Source organism: Lepidochelys kempii, chromosome 16 (assembly GCF_965140265.1).
Source record: "Lepidochelys kempii isolate rLepKem1 chromosome 16, rLepKem1.hap2, whole genome shotgun sequence".
Lineage (NCBI taxonomy): Eukaryota > Metazoa > Chordata > Testudines > Cheloniidae > Lepidochelys > Lepidochelys kempii.
In genome coordinates this window covers 4930799-4948017 of record NC_133271.1, presented here as the reverse complement: position 1 = coordinate 4948017, position 17219 = coordinate 4930799, and positions in this window count along the sequence as shown.

Below are 17219 nucleotides of genomic sequence, written 5' to 3'. Positions count from 1 at the left end.
GAAGTGCTATGTAAGCACTAAGGATCCAATTCATCCCTGGGGGTAACTCCCGTGATGCAATTACACCTGGGTGAATTTGGTTCTGAATATTATTGAGATCTCCTGACACTGGCAACACTCCCATGAGAAATAGGCGCAGAGAGAATAACTCTATCCTTAAGAGAGCAGCTCCTTTCAGAGATGCTGGATACGGACTACTAGCCGGACCCGATACTGGGGAATTGTTGCAAATTGGTTTTTGAAAGGCTTTTTTAGCCTACAAATTGCTAAGGAAGCCCTGGAACTGAGACTGTTCCTAGCTGGCACTGACCTTCCTGCTCAGCACCTATGTCCAGTTGGGCTGATCTCAAACACAGTCCTCGGTGAGGTCACTAGCTCAACCAGTTTAGCATGCTGGGCTGATGGCGAAACTCAGGCCCGTGAAAGGTTATTGACTCAACATCTCTAACATGCTGGTACTATGCCAAAGCACAGGCCCCTGTGGGTATGTCTGCACTGTCGTTCAAAACCCACAGCTGGCGTGGGCTGAGGGGCTGTTTCATTGAGGTGTACATGTTCTGGCTCAAGCTGCAGCCCAGGCTCCAGGATCCTGTGAGGTGAGAGGGTCAGAGAGCTTGGCCTGCAGTCCGAGCCCCAGTGTCTATACAGCAATTAAATAGCCCCTTGGCCTAAGTCCCATGAGCCCGAGTCAGCTGGCATGGGCCAGCCGGCATGGGCCAGCCATGCATTTTGAATTGCAGTGTAGACATACCTTGCCTGGTCACTGGCTCAGCACCTCGAGTTTGCTGGACTTATGTGAAGGCCCAGAATTTGGCAAGGCCTCTGGATCAGCACCTCTGTTGGACTGGGATGGTGCCAAGGCACAGGACGTTGGGAGATTGCTGGCTCAGCTCCTCAGTCCTGCTTGGCCAATGTCACAGAATGTGCGTTTCTGAGCTCACTTGCCCAGGACTCAGCTTGTGGTGTGGTGGGATAGCCACTGTGCCAGCAGGGGTTCAGCACCTCTAGCTGCTGGGTGATGGGCCGGCATAGGCCCTTGTGCGGTTTATGGGTTCAGGGACAGAGAGCCCTCCTGTGGCTTTGGGTTTAGGCAAATTCTGATCTTTTACACATTAGTTAATTTTATGCTGTACTTTGAAACTATAAAGCACTGTGTAAGCAGCAGCTATTGCTCCCTGTCATTCATACTGAATGGTGATTAAACAATATTGCATGAGGAAACACTCACACTAGTGACAAAACCAGAGCAAGTGGCAGCAGAGCCCTTCTGTGTTTGGCTAGGGAGTCCCTAAAATCAAATTGGTGGATGGGGAGGTCTCAAGAGCTTTAACACCCATCTCAGTTCTATCACATATGCCTGTCATCTACTGCAGTGGGGTTTTGTGGCTGGTTGTCAGTGTCACCCATTCAGGGGGCACGCTGTCCCCCTTGGAGTGAGCTTGCTGCAGCCTAGGCTAACCTTGCTAGGTCTCCCAGCTCAGGCAGTAAAGACTTGTGCCGTTAGAGCCATTGGTCTCCAGTTTAGACCCTGGTGCTAATGAGCCACCCAGGAGGTGCAGCATTATGTCAGCACCAGCAGAGCACTTGCTGGGGCAGGATGTAGCAAGGGATCTCTGGGTTAAAGGACCCATAGACTTTGAGGCCAGAAAGGGTGCGTGGTTAAACACATTGTGCATTAGCAGAGTTCTCAGTGCTCTGTTAAGGTTGGTCATTTGGAGAAGGGAGCACATACAGCTAAACCTGTTATTAGACAACAGTCTTTAGACACTGCTCCGTGGAGTCTCCATATGCAGTTGGTTTGGGGATCATCTTCATAAAGCAACTGATTTGATTGGGGATTTGCATGCTCCCAGAAGTCAGGCTTCTTGTCAAACACCAGAGCGTAGGCAGTGCTACCTACTAGTCAGAATGGGAGTCTGGCCTAGTGGTTGGAGCAGATTCAGAGGGCAGAGCCAGAGTCATGGTCAGGAGATAAGTCAAGTCAGAGTCAGGAGTTCTGAGGAAGGCAGAGACTAGGGCAGGAGCAGGAGTGGGAACAGGCACAGGTTGTAGTAGGGCTGGTACAGGAAGCAAGTCTGGCATAGCCGCAGGCAGGGAACGCACTGAGCAGCCACTGGGCTGCTGTTGCTACAAGGCTTAAAGGGCGAGCTGTTGGCCATTCTGTCCAATCAGGTAGCATGGTCACTTAGTGACCATTTATTGGGCCCAGCCAAGCTCATTAGGTTGCTCAATGACCTTTCCCAGAGCCAGCTGAGTTCCTCATAGACTTTTTGACTTTAAAGCCAGACAGGAGCATCTTGATCATCTAGTCTGACCTCTCGCACATTACAGGCCACAGAACCTCACCCACCCACTCCTGTAACAGACCCCTAACCTCTGGCTGAGTTACTGAAGTTCTCAAATCATGCTTTAAAGACTGCAAGTTACGGAGAATCCACCAGTTACACTGGTTTAAACCTGCAAGTAACCTGTGCCCCATGCTGCAGAGGAAGGCGAAACCCCCCCCAGGGTCTCTTCCAATCTGACCCAGGGAAAATTCCTTCCTGACCCCAAATATGGTGATAAGTTAAACCCTGAGCATGTGAGTGAGACCCACCAGCTGGGAAAGAATTCTTTGTAGTAACTTAGAGTCCTCCCCATCTAGTGTCTCGTCTCCAGCCATTGGAGATATTGCTGTTAGCAGTCCCAGGTCAGATACATGCCATTGTAGACAGTCCCATCGTACCATCCCCTCCATAAACATATCAAGCTCAGTCTTGAAGTCAGCTGTTTTGCCCCCACTGCTCCCCTTGGGAGGCTGTTCCAGAACTTCACTCCTCTGATGGTTAGCAACATTAGCCTAATTTCAAGCCTAAACTTGTTGATGCCCAGTTTATATGCATTTGTTTTTGTGTCCATATTGGTACTCAACTTAAATAACTCCTCTCCCTCCCTCGTATTATCCCTCTGATATATTTATAGCGAGCAAACATATCTCCCTTCAGCCTCTTTTGGTTGAGTCTCCTCTCATAAGGTAGGTTTTCCATTCCTATATCATCCTAGTAGCCCTTCTCTGCAGCTGTTCCAGTCTGAATTCATCTTTCTTAAACATGGGAGACCAGGATTGCACATGGTATGACAGACGAGGTCTCACCATTGCCCTGAATAATGGGACTAACACTTCCCTGTCTACTGAAAATGCCTCGTCTGATGCAGCCTTTTTCATGGCCACATCACACTGGTGGCTCATAGTCATCCTGTGATCAGCCAATACACCCAGATCTTTCTCCTCCTCTGTCCCTTCCAACTGATAAGTCCCCAGTTTACAGCAAAAATTCTTGTTAGTTCCTAAGTGCATGACCTTGCACTTTGCACTATTAAATTCATCCCGTTTCTATTTCTCCAGTTTTCAAGGTCATCCAGATTGTCTTGTATGATAGGCCGGTCCTCCTCCATATTGGCAATACCTCCCAACTTTGTGTCCTCCGCAAATGTTATTAGCACACTCCCACTTTTTGTGCAAAGGCCTTTAATAAAAATGTTAAATAAGATTGGTCTCAAGACCAATCCTTGAGAAATTCCATTAGTAACCTCCTTCCAGCCTGACAGTTTGCCTTTCAGTATAACCCATTGTAGCCACCCTTTTAACCTGTTCCTTATCCACCTTCCAGTTCTCATATTAATCCCCATCTTCTCCACTTTAACTAATAATTTCTCATGAGGAACTGTATTAAATGCCTTACTGAAATCCGAGTAGATTAGATATACTGCATTTCCTTCACCTAAAAAAGTCAGTTATCTTCTCAAAGAAGAAGATCAGGTTGGCCTGGCATGATCTACATTTTACAAAGCCATATTGTATTTTATCCCAATTACCATTTACCTCTATTCCCTTAACTACTTTCTCTTTCAAAAATTGTTGCATACAGTTGAGGTCAAACTAACAGGCCATAGTTTCCTGGATCATTTTTTTCCTTTTCTTAAAAATAGATACTATATTAGCAATTCTCTAGTCATAGGGTACGACCCCCAAGTTTACAGATTCATTAAAAACCCTTGCTATTGGACTCTACATTTCATGGCGCCAGTTCTTTTAATATTCTTGGATGGAAATTATCCAGGCCATCTGATTTAGTCCCATTCAGATTTTTGAGTTTGACTTCTACCTCAGTTGTAGTAATTTCTACTTCAATATCCTAGTTCTCATTAGCCACACTGCCACTGCCCCTAAGCTCTTAATTAGCCTTATTAAAAACTGAGGCAAAGTATTTGTTTAGGTGTTGGGCCATGCCTAGATTATCTTTAATCTCCACCCCATTCTCAGTGCTTAGCGGTCCCACTCCTTCTTTCCTTGTTTTCTTTTTATATATGTGGCTCTAGACCCTTTTACTATTGGTTTTAATTTCCTTTGCAAGGTCCAACTCTGCTTGGCTTTTGGCAGGTCTCACTTTATCCCTACAGTTTCTGACTTTCCGTGCTGATCCTTCCCATCTTCCATTCCTTTCAGGCTTTCTGCTTTCTCTTAATCACCTGTTTGAGATGCTTGCTCATCCAGCTTGGTCTGCAGCCCTTCCCTGTGAATTCCTTGCTTGGGATGCAGGCTTCAGATACTTTAAGTTAAAAGTAGCAGAAACTAACTCCTGTTGGGTGTGTCTTGTTATACTGCTATATTTTATTAAAATGTGTGTATGTTAAACCCAATATGTAATTTGTAAGGCTATAACAGCAATTCAAAATGGAGTCTGAATCACCATTTTGTGAACTCCATCTTGTCACCCCCTTTGTGCCCTGCCATCCTGGCCTAGTTATAATTTGATCAAACTGGTTTTTCCTGCCACTGAGTGATCTCAAGAACAATTTTACCTCAGACTGTGTTCCTCCTCTGCGGGTTTCAATTACTCAACGAGTGCAGGTCCTGGACTTCACTGCCGCCACAGACGTGCTGATAGTGAGATAATTAGGGTTCTCTTAGTTGGGGTTTTATATGGTTGATTGCCAGGGTGATTTTGTATTTTGGGCCTGAGCTTCATGCTCTTGTTGTAAACTGCTGTTTCACTGTTTTGTGTTAATTTCTATAGCTACTGTTTATTTCATGCTTATCCCCTTCCCCTTATTGTACTTATTCCTTCAATACACTTACCTGTTGTTTTAACATTACCTATAGTCAGTCTTTATTTCTCACACTACATATAGGGAAGAGGGAGGGAGATCTATCTGTGTACCAGTCCACCGGTGATAGACATGGCAGAGAGCAAGTCTGCTGTTCTGAGTAAAAGGGGCTTGTTTTATTTCTTGATACCTACACCACTATACATATAGAGTTACCTTGGCTCCCCTTTGAGGTAACACTCCAAGCCTCCTTCACATTCATATCCTTGAGTTCTTGAGTCCAGTCCACTTCCCTAACTAATTCCCTGAATTCTTTAAAGTTTGCCCTTTTGCAGATCTATTTTTGTTTATCCTTTCATTTAGTTTATGAATTAGCTCATGATTCACTGGATTAGCTCATGATCACTCGATCCAAGATTGTCCCCCACAACCAGTTCTTCTATGAGGTCTTCACTACTCATCAATACCAAATACCAAATCTAAAACAGCATCCCCTCTTGTTGGTTCAGCGATTATTTCATGAAGAAATCTGTCAGCTATGACATCCAGGAATATCTGGGCCCTACTATTGATAGTAGCACTTGTTCTCCAATCTATATCTGGGAAGTTAAAGTCTCCCATAACCAAACAATTGCCAGTAGTATTTGTTTCATTAAAAATATTTTCAAAGTCTCTATACATTTAGAAATTGTATCTCAGGGGTCTGTAGCATAGGCCAAGAATTATCCCAGGGGAACCTCTAGTAGCTTTCTTCCTCAAAGTGATTTTGGCCCAAACGGACTCTGTCTTATCCATCCCATCACTTCTAATATCTCTACCATTTACACCTTGTCATTAAGATACAATGTTACTCTACCACCTTTCCCTTTATTTCTGTCTTTCATGAACAGCACACACCCTTCAATACCTGTACTCCAGTCATGAGTACTATTCTACCATGTTTCTGTTATCCCTATAATCTAGAATCATAGGAATGGAGGGGACCTTGAGAGGTCATCTAGTTCAGTCCCCTGCACTAAGTATTATCTAGGCCATTCCTGACAGGTGTTTGTCTAACCTCCTCTTTAAAATCTCCAATGACGGAGATTCCACAACCTCCCTAGGCAGTTTATTCCAGTTCTTAACCACCCTGACATTTAGGAAGTTTTTCCCAGTGTCCAACCTAAACCTCCCTTGCTGCAATTTAAGCCCATTGCTTCTTGTCCTATCCTCACAGGTTGACGAGAATAATTTTTCTCCCGCCTCCTTGTAACAACCTTTTATATACTTGAAAATTGTTATCGTGTTCCCTGTCAGTTTTCTATTCTCCAGACTAAACCAAAAAAAATTTTTTTTCAATCTTTCTTCATAGGTCGTGTTTTTTAGACCTTTAATCATTTTTGTTCCTCTTCTCTGGACTTTCTCCAATTTGTCCACATCTTTCCTGAAATGTGGTGCCCAGAACTGAACACAATACTCCAGTTGAGGCCTAATCAGCATCAAATAGAGCAGAAGAATTACTTCTTGTGTCTAACTTACAACACTCCTGCTAATACATCCCAGAATGATGTTTGCTGCAACATGTTAACTGTTGACTCATATTTAGCTTGTGATCCACTATAACCCCCAGATCCCTTTCCGCAGCACTCCTTCCTAGGCAGTCATTTCTCAGTTTGTATGTGTGCAACTGACTGTTCCTTCCTAAGAGGAGTACTTTGCATTTGTCCTTATTGAATTTCATCCTATTTACTTCAAACCATTTCTCCAGTTTGTTCAGATCATTTTGAATCTTAATCCTATCCTCCAAAGCACTTGCAACCCCTCCCAGCTTGGTATCGTCCGCAAACTTTAGAAGTGTACTCTCTATGCCATTATCTAAATCATTGATGAAGATATTGAACAGAACTGGACTCAGAACTGATCCCTGTGGGATCTCACTCATTATACCCTTCCAGCTTGACTGTGAACCACTGATAACTACCCTCTGGAAACAGTTTTCCAACCAGTTATGCATCCACCTTATAGTAGCTCCACCTAGGTTGTATTTCCCTAGTTTGTTTATGAGAAGGTCTTAATATCTGGTTTCACTTCCTGCACCAGCCATTCTAGTTTCTCCACTTTTTTACCCACGCTCCTTGCATTGGTGTGCAAACATCTCAGTTGTTTCTGCTTGGTTTCCACCCAGTTGGCTACAGTCATTCTACTGCCAGTATTGCCTACCTGACAGTGCCGATACCAAGCTAAGAATCTTTCCTCTTAACGTCCTTTCTCCTACCCACTGTTGTTCCTTTCTCCATTGATGTATCCTCTCTTACTTGGTTTTCCTTCTGCTCAGTGTTAGAATCAGCCATGGAGATTACATGAGCATCTCCCAACAATCTCTTGCGAGTTCCTAGCTTAAAGCTCTTTAAATCAGTTATGCTAACCTCCATCCCAGAAGTCTATTTCCCTCCCTACTCAGGTGAAGTCCAAGCCATAAGAACAGTCCTCTGTCCATGAATGCCTCCCAGTGATCAAACATCCCAAAGCCCTCCTTATCACACCACTGCCTGAGCCATCTGTTGATCATTGTAAGCTTGCCTTGCCTTTGTTCTCCTCCTCTAGCCACAGGTAGAATCCCACTGAAGATCACCTGACTTTAAGCATCTTCCCCAGCCTGGCATAGTCTCCCTTGATGTGTCCCAGCAAGAATCTAGCAGTATCATTTGTTCCTACATGAAGGACAATCAGTGGATTCTTTCCTGCTCCCATGAGAATACTCTTAGGCCTCAGCCATATCTTAGCTCCCGGCAGAACCACAGAAGCCTGTGGAACCCCATAAGATTGAGTCCCTAATGATGAACTATTAGAACTCATTTACAAAACTTTTCTTAAACATTACATGAATATATTGTCTCATACAATAGAATTATATAGGATATGGAGGCAGTGACCATGAGATGCTCGAGTTCAGGATCCTGACACAAGGAAGAAAGGAGAGCAGCAGAATACGGACAGTGGACTTCAGAAAAGCAGACTTTGAGCAGGTGGATGAAGGAATCTGGGTGAGGAGAGAGTGGCTAATTCTCTCCCATCCTCACCAGCCTGTACCAGTCAAGTAGGGTGAGCCTGAGGCAGCTCAACCCTGTGCAAAATGGGCTTTCACACTGAACGTTAATAAAGAAATGACTGTGACACTGCCAGGAGCAGCAAATTGGTGGACTTCCCTGTAACTAAGTCTTGCTTCTATGTGTTCTTGACCTACCATGAGATCATGAAGCATCTGAACAGCTCAAGGTCCTGCTTCTACCTACAGTGCAGCAGCATGGGCTTTTTTATCAGCTACTGTGCAGTGTCTAATAATGACTGGGATTGTGAGATCAACAAGCGTACACACCGAGTATCTTCTCAGATTCACTGACCCAGTCACCCCAGCTAGGCTGTTAGGATGGAAGTCTTCACTGTGCAGAAGGTTAGCACGAAGTGTATGTGCCACTTAAGTCACACTTAAGCAGTATTTTGAAGGTGTACATAGAACTTAAGTGGTGCCTTGGCCTTGTTGCACTGCCTACTGCACAGGGAGGAATTTCACCCTGTGGCCACTTTTTTGGCTCAGTAGATTGTTGAAGTACTGTAAATGGCTTAAAGGGGAAGAGGGGCAAGGGGGAGTCACTGAGGGAAGATCCAGACCCTAAGCACAGACAGGACAGGATCTCCCTAAGTATGGGATTTGGTGACTTTGCCTCATGCTGTTGACTACAGACATATATTGGTAACTAGGCATACCCCTTTGTGCCTTTGTGCTGAAATTACAAATATACCACATTCAAAAGCACTGATCTCATGCCTACTGTGCACTTGTGGAGTTTTGCGTTGATTGAACACAAGACTGGTTTGGCTGCTCTGTAGAGACTCTCTCTTTGTTCCAGGCTTGAGCAAGATCATGTTGAGATTTTTACAGGCACTGGGAGCTTCGTGGGGAGCTGACTTTTGTTTGCACATAGGAGTGCAGATAGGAGTAATCTTTGTGGTCAGGGAGAATGTGAAAGACATTTCTTCTGTGTAAGTCTCACAAAAGGCAAGTTAATCCTTTTCCTTAAAGGGATGTTTTGAAAGATGGTATTTCAGACACTGGCCCATTTTGGATCATGGGGGCTCATCTGCATGTTGAACTTCCCTCCCATCCTACATTTTGCAGAGTCATCCTGATATTTGCCCAGGGTGTCTTGTGTCTTGCAAGCACAGTTTGCAGAAATATTGAACTGCCCTGGAAGCAACTGCTGCCTTGTGCAATGCCACAAGCTTCCAGTGCACATGAAGAATGTGCCTGGTAATAGCTCCCTTCAAAGAATATAGCATGTGCTCTTTTCCATAGCCAAGGAACATTGCCATGGCCCTGCTTGATGCTTCAGAGGACAGCGAAAAGCAGATAGTTTATTTGGCCAGTGGTGCAATGACAAGCAATCTGATATGAGTAAGAATTTGTTCCTAGCTGAGCTCATGCCATGGTTGATATTTATCTTTCTTTGAGCATTCAAACTGGGGTTGTAACAGCCCCCTGGCCAAACCACAGCTATTTGCTTTGGCTTTCCTCCGTTATGGGAAATGGTGACTGGAGGATATGTCCATAAGACCCTGCCTGATGCAGACTTCAACTTGGGAGACACCAGAGTGGCTGGCATTGCCTGGGCACTAGCTCTGAATGGAGTTTGGAACACAGTTGCCAACTTTCACATGGTAAATAAGCACCCAACTTTCACAATAAGCCAAAAACCAAGCTAATCCCATTTCAAAACAAGGCCAAAACACGCCAATCCCTAAGAACCCCAACACTCTGTGTGACTAGATCCCTCAGAGTGCAGTCTGGGACTGTGGTGGGCCTGCTGGACATCCCTGACTCTTGCCTCTGCTTGCTCCCCTTGTCCCCGCTTTCCCCTGCTTGCTGGGAGCCGACAATAAGCAACAAGCTACAAGCCAAAAACTACCCAACAAGCAACTCACAAGCCAATTAAGCCAAAAACAAGCCCAATTTCTGCATTTTTTTCCACAGGTTTGGCATGTCTGGTTTGGAACTGTCTGACCACTGAGCTAGCTCACTCTTGTTCAGTTACAATTAGTACTGCAGTTCTTCCCTGGGTGCACTATGTTGAGCTGGCAGTTGGCCTGAGAGACTGGCTCTTTCCTTTGAGCACTACAGTCAAAGGGCTGGGCTGGAACAGAGCCCAAAGCTCTTTGCCTCTTGATTACCAGCGTCAATGCTGGGCAAGTGGGCAGTCTTTGAAAGTTGCTAGCCATGTGATGGTGGTTCAGTCGCCTGTGTTTGTGGTAACAGTGCAGGGTCTCATTTTTGCTCCTAGAAGACAGCACATCTGATTCTGACCTCACCTTTTCATGCCTGTGTAACTCCATTGACTTCACTGGAGTTACTAGTGCAGGTGAGAAGAAAATTCAGACCCAGCATATCATCATCATTGAAAACCCCAAACGGACATAGCTCCTTGGAGATCCAGCAGCACCAGGATTGATCTCTAGCTAGGTTCTTAAGGTGGTCTGGCTGGATATTCAATCTGGGCTAGATTCACAAAAGGATTTAGGTGCCCAACTGCCAAATCCCAGAGTTAGGCACCACTCGTATTTGCAAAACCCCTGTTTAGCAGCTGCTGAACCCTGTAGGTGCCTAAACTCATCAGCACCTAGGTTTTTGCAGTAAAACTTCCCTAAGTGCCTGTGTTTCTGCCTCTGGGCATGTGCCCTGCAGTCTCTCTCTGGGTGTGTAAGGCCCAGTGTGAGGTTCACAAACCGGGGGAAGATAGGCATTCCTCCACCTAACTTGCCTGTGGAGCCCATTCTGAGCACACCTAATTCCACGCAAAATGGAGAAGGAGGGGATAGGGTAATAACCTGGAGTGTGGTCTATCCTATTTCGAGTTACCCTCTGTCTGCTGAGGAGGCTAGACCTGAACAGGGATCTGCCACCTCTCAGGAGTGTGTTCTAACCATGGAGCAATCAGATCGTCTGACACAGGGGTACCTCAATCTATGCTGTTGAAGCTGTTCCACTGTGGATTAAATAATTAGAATCATGGGGTGGGGGGAGAGAGAGAGTGTGTGTGTCTGAGGCTGACTCTGTAGCCTGTTGCACTTACCCAGGATGTGCGGGATCCAGTCCCCTACATCAATGACTCTTTAATTATTTATACTCCTCAGTGGAACAGTTTCCACAGGAAAGCCTGAGAGCACACCCCCCCCATCAGAATATTCTATAGCTCAGTGGTTAGGGCGCTCACCTGAGAGTTGCAAATACCTGTTCAAATTCCTTCTTTTCAGGTAGAGAGGGGACTTTAACTGTTGGTCTCCCATATCCCAGGTGAGTACCCAAACCACTGGGGTAAAAATGATGAGGGAATGCCAATGTTGTGAGAGAACTGGATTTGACATAATCCACAGCCTTAACCCTCCACCCCCAAGCTGGAAGCGAGAACACCACAGAGTCTGGAGAAAAATCTGGCTTTACTTAGGCAGACAAAACAGCCGCAAGCTGCAGTTTTACTGACTGGGATACATTCAGTGAAGGACAGATGCATGAGAAAGGGGGGAAGAGTGGAAAATTGGCCTTGATTCTGGTGTCTGTGTTTGTAAGTCTGTTTTTTTTCTGCTGAAGTTGCTTTGCTGAGAAGGAGAATAATGAATTATTACTGGCTGTTGCTAGAGAAATTGGTAGCCTATTAGGGGCTATTGTGAGTTATGTGCTTTGTTCAGAGAATATCTATAGTTTGGTTAGAAAGCATGCTTTGAAACAGTTTGAGGGAGCTTTTATTCGAGCACCAACTGACCTTTTCTCCCCAGCAGCTGGACAGAAGGAGGGCTCCGGAGGCCTGGTTGTTGATCACTCAAAATCATAGAATCATAGAATATAGAATATCAGGGTTGGAAGGAACCTCAGGAGGTCATCTAGTCCAACTCCCTGCTCAAAGCAGGACCAATCCCCAAATAAATCATCCCAGCCATGGTTTTGTCAAGCCTGACCTTAAAAACTTCAAAGGAAGGAGATTCCACCACCTCCCTAGGTAACGCATTCCAGTGCTTCACCACCCTCCTAGTGAAAACAGTTTTCCTAATATCCAACCTAAACCTCCCGCACTGCAACTTGAGACCATTACTCCTCGTTCTGTCATCTGTTACCACTGAGAACAGTCTAGAGCCATCCTCTTTGGAACCCCCTTTCAGGTAGTTGAAAGCAGCTATCAAATCCCCCCTCATTCTTCTCTTCCGCAGACTAAACAATCCCAGTTCCCTCAGCCTCTCCTCATAAGTCATGTGTTCCAATCCCCTAATCATTTTTGTTGCCCTCTGCTGGACGCTTTCCAATTTTTCCACATCCTTCTTGTAGGGTGGGGCCCAAAACTGAACACAGTACCCCAGATGAGGCCTCACCAATGTCGAATAGAGGGGAACGATCACGTCCCTCCATCTGCTGGCAATGCCCCTACTTATACATCCTGAAATGCCATTGGCCTTCTTGGAAACAACAGCACACTCTTGACTCATATCCAGCTTCTCGTCCACTGTAACCCCTAGGTCCTTTTCTGCAGAACTGCTGCCTAGCCATTCGGTCCCTAGTCTGTTTTTTAGGTGCCTAAGTAAGTACCTGTGTGAATCTATCCCTTTATGTCTGTCATTGGCAATCTTATCATGCCATTGAAGCTTTTGGCAATGACGTGATCACCAGCTGTGTAGTGACATTACAACACACATTATAATTCGTTTGTCTTCCACCCTAAGAAGAAGAACTCTGTGTAGCTCGAAAGCTTGTTTCTTTCACCTACAGAAGCTGGTCCAATAAAAGATATTACCTCACCCGCCTTGTCATCCTAATAATATGTTCATCTCAAGAAAGCTGCTGAATGAGTGCTGAAGGAGGCAGTTGCTGGGTTCAGCTTCAAATATCCTCATTGCTGATCTTGTCCCGCCACTTAATATGGAGTAGCTGGCAAAGACAACAAGAATCAAAAATTTCAATCCACCACTCTTCAGCCGTCATCAGCGCCCAAGTTTTACTGCCATACAGTGAAGTTGATATAACTGTGATTCTGTAGCTTTGCAGCTTTCTAGAAAGCTTGATGTCACAACATCCCCACAAAACCCCATTTCATACCTTTGCTGAGAGAATTGAATGGTCTGTGGAGAAAGAATTACCTTTTCCTGCCTAGAGATGATCCCTTCAAGTCTATGTGAGGCCTGCTGGTGGAATGGTGTGCAGAAGTTGGCTCTATTTTCTTCTGTTGTTGTGAAAGCAGTTAACATAAAGTTCATTAAAACGACAAGGAGTCCAGTGGCACCTTAAAGACTAACAGATTTATTTGGGCATAAGCTTTCGTGGGTAAAAAACCACTTCATCAGATGCAACTTCAGATGCATCGACCTCAGCCTGGAGCAGTCCACACAGGAGATCCACTTCCTGGACACTACAGTGCTGGTAGGCGATGGTCACATGGACGCCGCCCTGTGCCAGAAACCTGCTGACCGCTTGCCTGCCTGCATTCCTCCAGCTTTCATCCAGACCACACCACACAGTCCATTGTCTACAGCCAAGCTCTACGATGCAGCCGCGTTTGCTCCAGCACCTCGGGCGGAGACAAACACCTACAAGATCTCTATCGGGCATTCTTACAGCTACAGTGCCAACCTGCTGAAGTGGGGAAATGGATTGATGGAGCCAGAAGAGTACCCGGAGGTTACCTACTGCAGGACAGGCCCAACAGAGAAAATAACAGAACGCCACTAGTCATCACCTTCAGCCCCCAACTAAAACCTCTCCAATGCATCATCAAGGATCTACAACCTATCCTGAAGGACGACCCATCACTCTCACAGATCTTGGGAGACAGACCAGTCCTTGCTTACAGACAGCCCCACAACCTGAAGCAAATACTCACAAGCAACCACACACTACACAACAGAACCTCTAACCCAGGAACCTATCCTTGCAACAAAGCCCGTTGCCAGCTGTGTCCACATATCTATTCAAGGGACACCATCATAGGGCCTAATCACATCAGCCACACTATCAGAGGCTTGTTCACCTGCATATCTACCAATGTGATATATGCCATCATGTGCCAGCAATGCCCCTCTGCCATGTACATTGGCCAAACTGGACAGTCTCTATGTAAAAGAATAAACTGGACACAAATCAAACGTCAAGAATTATAACATTGAAAAATCAGTCGGAGAACACTTCAATCTCTTTGGTCACTTGATTAAAGACCTAAAAGTGGCAATTCTTCAACAAAAAAACTTCAAAAACAGACTCCAGCGAGAGACTTCTGAATTGGAATTAATTTGCAAACTGGATACAATTAACTTAGGCTTGAATAGAGACTGGGAGTGGATGGGTCATTACACCAAGTAAAACTATTTCCCCATGTTTATTCCTGCCTTCCCACCTCCACCGCTCCCTGCTGTTCCTCAAACGTTCTTGTCAACTGCTGGAAATGGCCCACCTTGATTATCACTCTCCTGCTGGTAATTGCTCACCTTACCTGATCACTCTCATTACGGTGTGTATGGTAACACACATTGTTTCATGTTCTCTATGTATATAAATCTCCCCACTGAATTTTCCACTGAATGCAGCCGATGAAGTGAGCTGTAGCTCACGAAAGCTTAGGCTCTAATAAATTGGTTAGTCTCTAAGGTGCCACAAGTACTCCTTTTCTTTTTGCGGATACAGACTAAAAGGGCTGCTACTCTGAAACCTGTCATAAAGTTCACTGTTGCAGGAGTTGCAATATGTAATAGAAGTGTTGAAAGCCTTGCTAGAAATGGCTATTTCCTCTCATCTGTGATCAGACTTTCTCTCGCTTTCCTTCTCTCCCCCTCTTTGTGTGTGTATGTGTGGCTACCAGTTTCTTTCAGAGGTTCTGCAGCCTATAATCCCAGCTGTTAATTGAGTTCAGTGGTGGCGATGTGAGGGAGGGAACAGCGACAGATATCGGCATGTGTGGCACTCTGGAAAAAGGGGATTTGCATGAATCTGAATGGAAGGGTTCCACGGTGCCCGAGATAAACAGTCTGGTTTCTTTTACTCTGTCATTGTTGCTTCACTTCCTGTTCCCTTGGCACCTCATGGCAGCTGCTGAGACAGAGGCCTTTACTCTTTTACCTGCCATGCGTGGTAGGATCGGAATGACATGGCTCTGTGCTGCTCTGCACTCAGCGAGACAGCCCAGAGCTCTCCTGCTTTGTACTAAACATTCAGGACCAGATCCTCTTCCTTGTGCAAAGTCCCTGTAAATGCACAGGCTGCTTGGGGGAAAGAATACCTCTTTCCTTGGCCGCAGTGGGCTAGTAGAGCCAGCAGCAGCTTCTTGAGAGACCAGAGGACTGCAATAGCCTTGACTGAGGCTCTGCACACCTGCAGGAATCTGGCTGCTGCAACTATCTGGCTGGTGGACAAGCATAGGAGCGTATGGATCCATGTGCCTCCTCCAGCTTGGCTCGTATCCAAAACACCTCCCCATGCTCTCATGGTTTAAGCCCCATGGAACACATTTTCACCGCAGATGGGAGTCGTGGACACCACTGCATGGACTCTCTGCATACTGCCTCCCTGCACAGCATAACCACACCAATTCTGCTATCTTTTATATCCTACGTGCTAGAGGGAATGGGCAGGTTGTGCCCCTCAGGTGGCGACATCACCAGTATCATGCAACTTCTGGATTCTTTAAACTTAGTGCTCCCACCCTAAGACCTGGCTACTAGATGTTTTGCTGTTAACTGCCTCTGTCTGAAATACCTCATGTACACTGCCTGAAATAAGGGGGGGGGGGAATATACTCTGAGACATGAGTCAGGAAGGAAAAGCAAGATTCAAGAAAGAAGCAAAAAGAGGAGGAACACCAGACTAAGCAGCTCCTCAGCAGTTCGCTCTCAGATATTTGCACATGGATTCTTCAGAGTGTGGTGGATTTAACTTTAAACTATGGATTTAACTGAACAGCTACTGGAGCTCAGACAATCATTTGCGGTAGGTCATTTATCCAAATGGAGCTTCTCTCTCTGCAGGTTAGGATTTCCCTCTATGAACTCAGCAGTCCAGTTTACTCAAAGGAGAGGTGAGAGTGGCACTCTGTACCTCAAGGCAGCATCCTGGAACACCTGTATCCACTATTGTCACATAATTATGGTATGTTTTGTACAAAATACGCGTTGGGAGGTATAATTTTAAAAGGCTCAATCTGTTGACATTAATATCCTGCTGGATTGTATGTGCTAGCATTGTGTGTGAGGTTATGAAGTTTTGCTATGTGCATGTCACTGAGGGCTTGAAACTAACCCGGATTCTCTCAGTAATAGAGAGTGAACAGGGAAGAGCTCAGCGCTGAATTCCCGTCCCACAGTGGGGCACAGGAAATGTGGCGTACAGAAGACCCACTCCCCAGTGCTGATTGAGGCCCACCCCATGAATGGTGTGAGGCCAGTAGAGGCCCCCAGAGGGCTGGGAATGAGTCTCCTTGTCGATGCTTGGGAATGCAGCCCAAAGCGGGTAGTTAACTCCTTCTAAGGCTAAATACTGGCATGAGACCAAAAGTCAACAAGTACTGTACAGGAAAGTTGAAAAGAACTTTGAAGAGAGAGTTCAAGAAACTGGTAGAAGGTAAATGGGTGGGTTCCACTCAGTCTGCCTGCAGGATTCAACCCAGTGGGTTTGGTTGATTAGCCTAAGATAACAGATCCTCTTTGCACCCCTTCTGGGGGTTTTGGTGGGAACTGCTGCCTGGACAGCCCCAGTAGGTTGCATTTCCACCAAGGTGGTGCACCACAACCAGGCCTGGGCTGGCTGGGAAGGCCTGGCAGCAGGTGGCTCACTGCTTCAAAGCAGTGGATGTTACAGTCCCCAGGCCGCAGCTCTCACCACATCCTGGGGCGGAGGGAGTTTACCACAGCCTCACTGTCCCCTGTGGCTCCCTTTGTGGGGGTGGTATGGAGACCTGAAGGGGGATGGCTTCCCCTGCAACTGTCAACCGGGGTAGACTGTCATCAGTGTTCCCTGGCCATGTCTCTTCTCTGGACTGGCAGGGCCATGCCAGGTGCCCAGGGCCTGCACCAATATCGGCCACCCACCCGACCCGTCTTGAAGCATGGACCCAGGAGTCTAACATGTGCAC